Genomic DNA, 12,380 nt, shown 5'->3' on the forward strand with positions numbered 1-12,380 from the left:
CACCTTCTCCTTAGATTACACAGGATCAACCATTCACAATCAGGGATGTCACAGCTCACCTCCTCCTCCTGTACAAAAGGAAAAAAGGTGTTAGCAGGGTGGTAACAGAGAACAATGGAATAATGTGCTCACCTGGTTGGGGTTGTTTATCTACAACCATGGAACAAGAACTGAATTAGCTGCTGTGGTCCCAAAGTGAAGAAAAAAGTAAATATAGCAGGAAGGAAAGGAAAGGGTTAAATCCGCACTATCAACAAAGGAAATCTGGATGGATGAAAAAAGTTGTTTATTGAATCTACGCGTTTCAAAGCATGAGGCTTCTTCTTCAGGACATACCACCACAGCTACAATTGTTGTAGTTTATGTCCTGAAAAAGCATCATGCATTGAAACGCGAAGATTAAATAAACAACTGTTTTCATCCATTGTGGCTTCCTCTAATGGTAGTGCGAATTTAACCCTTTTCATTCCTGTTATACTGATTCCTTCTGTACAAAGACTGATGACACCTCTATATACAATATATAACACAGGATTCACTATTCACAACTGGGGATGTTACAGTTCATCTCCTCCTCCTGTACAATGACTGATAACACAAGATCCACCATTCACAATTGATGATGTCACATCTCACCTCCTCCTGTACAATTACTGATGTCACCTCTATATAGAATATATAACACAGGATTCACTATTCACAACAGTGGATGTCACAGCTCACCTCCTCCTCCTGTACAATGACTGATAACACCTATTGTGAACGGTGGATCTTGTGTGATCAGTCATTGTACAGGAGGAGGAGGTGAGCTGTGACATCCCCTGTTGTGAATGACGAATCCTGTGTTATATATTGTATTTAGAGGTGTCATCAGTCATTGTACAGGAGGAGGTGAGCTGTGACATCACCTATTGTGAATTGTAGATCCTGTGTTATCTACTGTATATAGAGGTGTTATCAGTCATTGTACAGGAGGAGGAGGTGAGCTGTGACATCACCTGTTGTGAATGGTGAATCCTATATTATATATTGTATATAGAGGTGTCATCAGTCATTGTACAGGAGGAGGTGAGCTGTGACATCACCTGTTGTGAATGGTGAATCCTATATTATATATTGTATATAGAGGTGTCATCAGTCATTGTACAGGAGGAGGTGAGCTGTGACATCACCTATTGTGAATGGTGGAACTTGTATTGTACAGGAGGTGAGCTGTGACATCACCTATTGTGAATGGTGGCTCTTGTGCTGTCACAGCTCACCTCCTCCTGTACAATGACTGATGACACCTCTATATACAGTAGATAACAGGATCCATCATTCACAATAGGTGATGTCACAGCTCACCTCTTCCTCTTGTGATTGATTGTCTCTAGATTTTATAGTGTAATAGGATTATGTAGGCATTGGTACATCCCTATGTTGATGTCAATTTTGCAGCTGGGCAATGGATCCTTACAATACATTCAGAGGAAGCCAAGGTCTGGCCTCACAATATACCATATACATATGCATTAAACGCAGTGGAAAGAGACAGATGGATGGGCCCCAACAAAGATATTGCACAGGAGCCCAGTAGCTTCCAGCTATTATATGTCACTTTGGGTCGGAAGTGTCAGAAAATACATTAGAGCAGAGGGTAAATTCTACATTTTGGTCCAAGTCCTGGATCAATGGTGTAAATTACATTAAAAAAAAAACAAAAGCTGGGGGAAGGTAGTGGGTACAAAAATTAATCTCTATTAGGGCTGCCTAAATATTCCGGGGGTCTTAAACAGCCCACCTGTCTAGTTTAGACTGTGGGATACAGTATTGGACAGATTTGCCTTTCCGTTTTTCCTTGGTAATACCAACGACTGGAGATGTGATGGTGACCACATTGGATGTCACTGAGAAAGTGCAGGACACAACATTTAATAACTGGACACAAGAGGTTTTAGGGGGACCTCTTATATTCTGTTGTCTGTAATTTCACCCCGCAGGTGAGGAACAAAGCTGAGAACATGGGCCGGGGCATTTCACTTGGCTCTTTACACCGGTTGGTGGTGTCCGGTTTCCCCCTTTTATGACGGTTTTGTTCTGCATTATTAACCACTTCACTGAACCCATTAGAAGCTCTTAGAAATAAGAATCTAAGAGAAAGTATGGCGGTCGCTCAACCCCTAATATTAACCCTATTGTTCCCTAATGGCCTTAGCGCCACCATGAACAGCTGCCACCTCTGTGAGGCAATTAGCAGGAGGGCTGAGCGCAATTATCACTTATGGTCTCAAAAGTTTTCCCCGCAGTTTCTTCTACAAAGTGGAGCCGCTGCCCATTACAGCCAATTAGATTGCTGCTTTTATTTCCCAAAGCGTTTCTGGCACAGATGATACAAGAATATAGCTACTATAATACTGCCCCTATGTACAAGAATATAACTACTATAATACTGCCCCCTATGTACAAGAATATAACTACTATAATACTGCTCCCTATGTACAAGAATATAATTACTATAATACTGCCTCCTATGTACAAGAATATAACTACTATAATACTGCCCCTATGTACAAGAATATAATTACTATAATACTGCCTCCTATGTACAAGAATATAACTACTATAATACTGCCTCTATGTACAAGAATATAACTACTATAATACTGCCCCTATGTACAAGAATATAATTACTATAATACTGCCTCCTATGTACAAGAATATAACTACTATAATACTGCCTCCTATGTACAAGAATATAATACTATAATACTGCTGTTATGTAGAAAAATATACAGTGCCTTGCATGTGTCCGCATGGCGTCGCGCTTCCATTGTAAATGAATGTAACTGTACTACATTTGTGCAGGATCTGGATTCCGGCAAAATACCGTAGATGTGATACCAGTCTAATATAACACTGCCCCTATGTACAAGAATATAACTACTATAATACTGCCCTCTATGTACAAGAATATAACTACTATAATACTGCCTCCTATGTACAAGAATATAACTACTATAATACTGCCTCCTATGTACAAGAATATAACTACTATAATACTGCCTCCTATGTACAAAAATATACGAAACTACTATAATACTGCTCCTATGTACAAGAATATAACTACTATAATACTGCATCCTATGTACAAGAATATAACTACTATAATACTGCCTCCTATCTACAAGAATATACGTAACTACTATAATTCTGCTCCGATGTACAAGAATATAACTACTATAATACTGCCCCTATGTACAAGAATATAACTACTATAATACTGCCTCCTATGTACTAGAATATAACTACTATAATACTGCCTCCTATCTACAAGAATATACGTAACTACTATAATTCTGCCCCGATGTACAAGAATATAACTACTACAATACTGACCCTATGTACAAGAATATAACTACTATAATACTGCTCCTATGAACAAGAATATAACTACTATAATACTGCCCCTATGTACAAGAATATAACTACTATAATACTGCTCCTATGAACAAGAATATAACTACTATAATACTGCATCCTATGTACAAGAATATAACTACTATAATACTGCTTCCTATGTTCTAGAATATAACTATAATATTGCCCCCTATGTACAAGATTATAACTACTATAATACTGCCCCTATGTACAAGAATATATCTACTATAATACTGTCCCTATGTACAAGAATATAACTACTATAATACTGCTCCTATGTACAAGATATAACTACTATAATACTGCTCCTATGTACAAAAATATAACTACTATAATACTGCCTCCTATGTACAAAAATATACGAAACTACTATAATACTGCTCCTATGTACAAGAAAATAACTACTATAATACTGCCTCCTATGTACAAGAATATAACTACTATAATACTACCTCCTATGTACAAAAATATACCTAACTACTATAATACTGCTCCTATCTACAAGAATATACGTAACTACTATAATTCTGCTCCGATGTACAAGAATATAACTACTATAATACTGCCCCTATGTCCAAGAATATAACTACTATAATAATGCTCCTATGAACAAGAATATAACTACTATAATACTGCTCATACGTATAAGAATATAACTACTATAATACTGCCCCCTATGTACAAGAATATAACTACTATAATACTACTCCTATGTACAAGATATAACTACTATAATACTGCTCCTATGTACAAGAATATAACTACTATAATACTACCCCTAACTACTATAATACTACCCTTTACGTAGAAGAATATACCTACTATAATACTACCTCTATGTACAAGAATATAACTACTATAATACTACCCCTATGTACAAGAATATATCTACTATAATACTGCACCTATGTCCAAGAATATAACTACTACAATACTGACCCTATGTACAAGAATATAACTACTATAATAATGCTCCTATGACCAAGAATATAACTACTATAATACTGCCCTGTATGTACAAGAATATAACTACTATAATACTGCTCCTACGTATAAGAATATAACTACTATAAAATACTGCCCCCGATGTACAAGAATATAATTACTATAATACTACCCCTATGTACAAGAATATATCTACTATAATACTACTCCTATGTACAAGAATATATCTACTATAATACTGTCCCTATGTACAAGAATATAACTACTATAATACTACCCCTATGTACAAGAATATAACTACTATAATACTACTCCTATGTACAAGAATATACCTACTATAATACTGTCACTATGTACAAGAATATAACTACTATAATACTGCTCCTATGTACAAGAATATAACTACTATAATACTACCCCTATGTACAAGAATATAACTACTATAATACTACTCCTATGTACAAGAATATAACTACTATAATACTGTCACTATGTACAAGAATATAACTACTATAATACTACTCCTATGTACAAGAATATAACTACTATAATACTGTCCCCTATGTACAAGAATATAACTACTATAATACTACCCCTATGTACAAGAATATAACTACTATGATACTACCCCTATGTACAAGAATATAACTACTATATGTCTGCTCCTATGTACAAGAATATAACTACTATAATACTACCCTTTATGTACAAGAATATAACTACTATAATACTGCCCCTATGTACAAGAATATATCTACTATAATACTGCTCCTATGTACAAGAATATAACTACTATAATACTACCCTTTATGTACAATAATATAACTACTATAATACTGTCCCCTATGTACAAGAATATAACTACTATAATACTACCCCTATGTACAAGAATATAACTACTATAATACTGCTCCTATGTACAAGAATATAACTACTATAATACTACCCTTTATGTACAAGAAAATAACTACTATAATACTACCCCTATGTACAAGAATATAACTACTATAATACTGCCCATATGTACAAGAATATATCTACTATAATACTGCCCCTATCTACAAGAATATATCTACTATAATACTGCTCCTATGAACAAGAATATAACTACTATAATACTGCTTCTATGTACAAGAATATAACTACTATAATACTACCCCTATGTACAAGAATATATCTACTATAATACTGCTCCCATGAACAAGAATATAACTACTATAATACTGCCTCTATGTACAAGAATATAACTACTATAATACTGCCCATATGTACAAGAATATATCTACTATAATATTGCCCCTATGTACAAGAATATATCTACTATAATACTGCTCCTATGAACAAGAATATAACTACTATAATACTGCTTCTATGTACAAGAATAGAACTACTATAATACTACCCCTATGTACAAGAATATATCTACTATAATACTGCTCCTATGAACAAGAATATAACTACTATAATACTGCCTCTATGTACAAGAATATAACTACTATAATACTACCCCTATGTACAAGAATATAACTACTATAATACTGCTCCTATGTACAAGAATATAACTACAATAAAACTGCACCTATGTACAAGACTATAACTACTATAATACTGCCCCTATGTACAAGAATATAACTACTATAATACTGCCTCTATGTACAAGAATATAACTACTATAATACTGCTCCTATGTACAAGAATATAACTACAATAATACTGCCTCCAATCTACAAGAATATACGTAACTACTATAATTCTGCTCCGATGTACAAGACTATAACTACTATAATACTGCCTCCTATATACAAGAATAGAACTACTATAATACTGCCCCCTATGTACAAGAATATAACTGCTATCATTTACTATAATTTATTTCAATGTTGAGCTTAAATTTTTTTAAAAATTGAGCATTAATAATGGCAAAACCTATAAACAGGTGATCCAATGGATATATTGACTGTTCTCCTGGGTACATCTGAAGATAACTGTTGTCTATGACGTATACATCACATTATAGAAGCGCAAACTTCCTGACTTGCTGTTCTGTTTTGCAGAACCCTCTGGACTTTCTCCTGTATTTTAAATTACCTAATGGAGGTGAGAGATTAAACAACGGAATCCCAAAAGCAGCTGTGGTGAACAGTTCAGCTGCAGTTGGGATCCGTTAGCTGATCTCTTGCAAATTCGGCAAATCTGTAGTTTTCCAAAAGGTCTTCCAGCCAGCGGACGAAGCATGTCCAGAATGATCAACTAAGAATATGACACGGAAGAGCCTTATCACTGTGTACGGACGACGAACGGAAGAAGTTCTGCACAGAGAAGGCGATGGGACTATCTGCGGAACGTCGGCTATAGGGAGGTACAGAACTAACCACACCGGTATCCAGAGGATTAACAATGAGGGTACACAGAATGCAGGTCCTACAGAATCTTCTTACACATAATAGTGCTATAAATTGATTGTGATAGTTGGGGACCTTTTACAGATTTTGCATCAGAGCGCTGACAGTAAGGCTATGTCCGCACGTTGCTTTTTACCTGCTTTTTACCTGCTTTTTTGCTGCTTTTTCAACTGCAGCGTTTAATGCCAAAGTGGTTGTGTTCTGCTTTTCAAGCAAAGTCTATGGGAATTTGGGTTTCTTGTCCGCACTATGCAGTTCAAACTGCAGCCTTTTTGTTGCAGAACTTTGGTCAAAAACTCAGCTTTGCAGTGCAAAACCCAAATGGCAAAAACAATTCACATGTCAATTGTTTTTGCCATTTGGGTTTTGCACTGCAAAGCTGAGTTTTTGACCAAAGTTCTGCAGCAAAAGGCTGCAGTTTGAACTGCAAAGTGCGGACAAGAAACCCAAATTCCCATAGACTTTGCTTGAAAAGCAGAACACAACCATTTTGGCATTAAACGCTGCAGTTGAAAAAGCAGCAAAAAAGCAGGTAAAAAGCAGGTAAAAAGCAATGTGCGGACATAGCCTAACAGTAACCTCTGCAAGCTGAAAAACATTGTTTAAATTTTACCATAATACATACAAAGAACCCAAGATGAGTAGTAGGGGTTGCCTATGTATTTTCCCAGTGCTGTTTTAGGTGCTATTCAGGAGACTCTATACTTTGTAACATTCTCTATTAGCTATAACCACAAAAGGAAATTACTTTAATGTTCTTAGAACTAGACTAACAGATGACATTGTAATCCAGTATACTATCCCTATCTACAAGAATATAAACTACTATAATAATACTCCTATATACAAAAATATAACAACTAAAATACTGCCCCCTATGTACACGAATATAACTACTATAATACTGCCCCATATACAAGAATATAACTACTATAATACTTGTTCACTATGTACACGTATATAACTATTATAATACTGCCCCCTATGTACAAGAATATAATTACTATAATACTGCCCCATATACAAGAATATAATTACTATAATACTGCCCCTATGTACAAGAATATAACTAATATAATACTGCCCCTATGTACAAGAATATAACTGCTATAATACTGTTCTCTATGTACACGTATATAACTATTATAATACTGCCCCCTATGTACAAGAATATAATTACTATAATACTGCTCCTATATACAAGAATATAACTACTATAATACTGCCCCCTATGTACAAGAATATAATGACTATAATACTGCTCCTATATACAAGAATATAACTACTATAATACTGCCCCCTATGTACAAGAATATAACTACTATAATACTGCCCCCTATGTACAAGAATATAACTACTATAATACTGCTCCTATGTAAAATAATCTAACTACTATAATACTGCTCCTATGTAGAATATTACTATGTACTATAATTATGTAAAAATCTGCCTCTCTGTAGCTGCCTTAATTTCTAGTTTCTTTAATACCACTATTGTGATAGTGACATCTAAGAGGTTAAACTGGTGGGATCCGTACTAGCTCTAATCTCAGCAGTTAGATTCGGGTGGTGATTATACAGCACAGCCAGCACCCATACTATACACATGCAGTATGCACATCCAACGTTCATGTACAGCAGATGTTGCAAATTGACGTTTTGGACGCAGGGTCACTTGCCCAAATTTGCAGGGTGCTGGAGTCAACCCTGGGTATCCAGAGTCATTATAACCACATTGTTGACAGTTTCCAGACAACATCAAATACGGTATACATTATTCAAATGTGAATAGAAAGTAACAGATTAATAAATAAATAAAAAAACAAACATTTCATGATACAAGATATAATTCAAATATTCATTTTAATGCGTCACTACAAATTACTCATTAAATTATTAATTTAGCCGGAAGTGGAAAAAAAAAATCTTCCTTCTCTTGTGGAGTGAGATTGGCCACAAAAGCTGTTAATAAAAGAAAGAGATTATATATTATATATATATATATATATATATATATATATATATATATATATATATATATATATATATATTACACACATGGCAGTGCCATACCTCATGCTGCATCAGACTATGCTATTAGATGGAAGGTGTTGGGTTTGATAAGATTGAAGATACAGGGGTGTGGGTGTGGGCAGCCAATGGAAGATACGGGTAACCAATAGGGATGATCAAATACTTCGATTATTCGGCTTCGCGAATAATTTCCGAATACCTCGCCGCTAATCAACTATTCGTGAATATTCGATGCGCAATGTAAGTTTATGGGAAACCCGAATAACAACTATTCGGTACTATTCGGGCTTCCCATAGACTTACATTGTGCATCGAACAGTCGAATAGCAATGAGGTATTCGGAAAATATTCACGAAGCCGAATATTTGAGGTAATCGATCATCCCTAGTAACCAACCATTAAGCAGAGTTCACATGTCCAGTAATCATCTGTTAGAATGAATCCGGCATAGATCCGTTGGCAAAAAAGTTCTGCAAACATAACTTTTTTTGTCCGTTGTTAAATAACTGATGTCTGATGGATCTGTTTTGTTTAAACATTGGAGTTTATGCAGAACGGATCGGTTAGCAGATTGCTATTTAGTCGTCCATTTTTCTTTGATTTGTAACATATGCGTTTTTCTTACAGGATCCATTTCAAATGGAAGATAAATAGCAATCTGTTAACAGATCCGTTCTCCATAGACTCCAATGTTAAAAAAAAATAGATCCGCAAGAAATCAGTTCTTTAAAAACAGACAAACAAGTTGTGTTTGTACAACTTTTTTGCCAACGGATCTGTTCTAACAGATGATGACAGGACATGTGAACTCAGCCTTAGGATATGTGCGCATGCTGCAGTTTTCTTTTCTCAGCAAAAAACGCACCTTTGGCCGAAAAATGCAGAAAAAAAGCATGCGTTTTTGACGCGTTTCGGTGCGTTTTTTCCACTATAGTCAATAGAAAAACTCAGATCAAAAATGCAGAAAGAATTGACATGCTCTTTCTTTTTTCTGCAACCAAAACTGCAAAGAAAAAAAAAATGCAATGTGAGCACAGCCTTCCTGAATTCTCATAGACTTTGCTGTGGAAGGAAAGGCATGCAGTTTAGGACAACAAACTGTACCCAAAACGCATAAAAAACTGCACCATGCGCACACAGCCTTAGGGTATGTGTGCACGCTGCGTTCTGTCAAGTGCAGAAAAAAAAAACGCACCCTCTGGCAGACTGGACAACTGTAAACACTGAGTTTTGCAAAAAAAAAAATGCATCCAAAACGCATGCATTTTGGATGCATTTTGCATGCATTTTTGACAGTGCGGTCCCACGGCAATTCAGCTCTGCTACATGCCCGCTGACAGCAGACACAGACAGAGTCACGCGATGAGAATGAACTCGGATGAACTTCACCCGACTTCATTGTCATTCCGTGGCTCTGTCTATGTGTCGCGTCTTGATTAGCAGTCACCCGTGAAGGACTCACTGGTGACCGCAAATCCCCTGAGTGACTGAAGTGAGCAGCGCGATCAGCGGTGCCATCACGCAAGTTACCCGCGGCCAGCTGGAGTCCTCCACCTGAGAGCGGTGGCCACGGGTAACCTGAGTGATGTCATCACTGATCGCGCTGCTCACTTCAGTCACTCAGGCAACTTGCTGTCAGAGTTGGAGGATCCAGCGGTGGCCGCGGGTAACCTGAGTGACGTCATCGCTGGTCGCACGGCTCACTTCAGTTGCTGCGTGGAGCTGACAGAGCAGTCTGGTCTGTGACCGCTCCTGTCAGCTTCATGTAGTAGAGCTGAAAGCGTCGTGGGACCTCGTGTGGATTACATCGGACCTGGATGGGTGTTTGGGGATTAATGAAGTGGTGAAAGAGGGGTTTTTTTGTCTTTTATTCCAAATAAAGGATTTTTTGGATGTGTGTGTTTATTTTCTTTAACTTACAGGTTAATCATGGAAGGTATCTCGGGCAGACACCTGCCATGATTAACCTAGGACTTAGTGGTAGCAATGGGCTGCTGTCATTAACTCCCTATTACCCCGATTGCCACCGCACCAGAGAAATTCGGGATGAGTCGGGTAGAGTCCCGGGACTGTCGCATCTAATGGATGCAGCAATTCCAGGAGGCTGCTGGCTGATAGTTAGGCTGGGGGACTCCCCATAACGTGGAGCTTCCCATCCTGAGAATACCGGCCTTCAGCCGTGTGGCTTTACCTTGGCTGGTATCAAAATTGGGGGGGGAGGGGGACCTCACGTCGTTTTTTTTTTAAATTATTTATTTTACTGCACGATATAGACCTGCCCACCCGTGGCTGTGATTGGTTGCAGTGAGACAGCTGTCACTCAGTGTGCGGGCGTGTCTAACTGCAACCAATCATAGGTGCCGGTGGGCGGGGAAAGCAGAGAATACAAGCTGGAATAATGAGCGGACGGCATTTTCAAAAGAGGAAAAGCCGCCGGAGCTTTGACAGCCGTGCAGCGCCACGCCGGTGATCGGTGAGTATGAAAGAGAAAGGGAGAGACCGACCGACGGACAAAGACAGACAGAGCGACCAACTGACAGAACAGAAAAAGAGACCGACCAACAGACAGAGAGAGATTGACCGACATCGACAGAGAGACTAAAAGACCTGCATTTTGTTTGCCAAAAAAGCATGCGGAACGCAACAAAAATGCATTTTGGTTGCGTTTTGACCCACATCATTGATTTCAATGGGTGGAGAACGCAGCTACAACGCACAAAAGTAGTGACATGCTGCTTTTTTTTTTCCGCATCGATTTTTGGCATCCAAAACGCTGCGTTGAAAAAAAGCAGCGTGCACACTGAATTTTCGGACTTCTCATAGACTTTGCTGGGGAAGCAGAACACATGCAATTTGGCACTGAAACGCTGCAGTTTAAAACACAGCGTTAACACGGGGAAAAAAACGTAACGTGCGCATATAACCTTAGAGTGTTTTGGAAAAACACAGTATCACAGTGTAACCAGTTCCCCTTTCACTACCTATTAAACTGGAATGTGCGTCTAGACGCCCGGCCCGAGTCTGATCCTGTGTCATCCATGTATCAAAACAAGGAAACATTTAAAGAGTGCTGCCATTTTTTTTTTTTGGGGGGGGGGGAAAATCCTTGCGACATGCTGGACATTTATCAACTTTTACGGGAGTCCCCAGAACGCCTCCTCTTTTATCCAGAAGAGCTGTCGGGAATCATTTATCTAAGAAGTGTATCTTAAATATTGTTTCATATTTATCAATTTAGGAATTCGTGTTCCCTTCTTTTCGGTAACCGCCAAATGCGGAAACCCCAATCTCTGTTTATAAGTAAGGAATGATGTATATATTCCATAAAATTGGGCAAGATGGTGCGTTCTCATTGGTGGTCCTCTGGCTGGAATACAAACTTATCTAATGGGAACCTGTCTGCTCTCCTGACGTTTATTTTAGTAAATGCATTTACCATGAATTAATAAGGCTGAAATATATTATCTTTGAATTCAGTGTTTTAACATCCCTCTATAATTACTCCTGGAAATGTATAAATACATTGACAACAAGGTGTTACTATCCCCCTTGTCAAAAATGTGATTTCCTAATCATTGCA

At 37.5% G+C, this 12,380-nt stretch overlaps 1 long non-coding RNA gene across 1 annotated transcript in view; it reads right to left on the reverse strand.

The window, feature by feature from the left end:
- LOC142249131 (uncharacterized) overlaps window positions 1-12,380 on the reverse strand; it is a 24,988-nt gene continuing 12,608 nt past the window's right edge. Inside the window, exon 3 of the long non-coding RNA XR_012724993.1 lies at window positions 1-68. This is a non-coding gene — a long non-coding RNA (uncharacterized LOC142249131). The remainder of the gene's footprint in view (window positions 69-12,380) is intronic.

This window comes from Anomaloglossus baeobatrachus, chromosome 8 (genome assembly GCF_048569485.1).
Source record: "Anomaloglossus baeobatrachus isolate aAnoBae1 chromosome 8, aAnoBae1.hap1, whole genome shotgun sequence".
NCBI lineage: Eukaryota > Metazoa > Chordata > Amphibia > Anura > Aromobatidae > Anomaloglossus > Anomaloglossus baeobatrachus.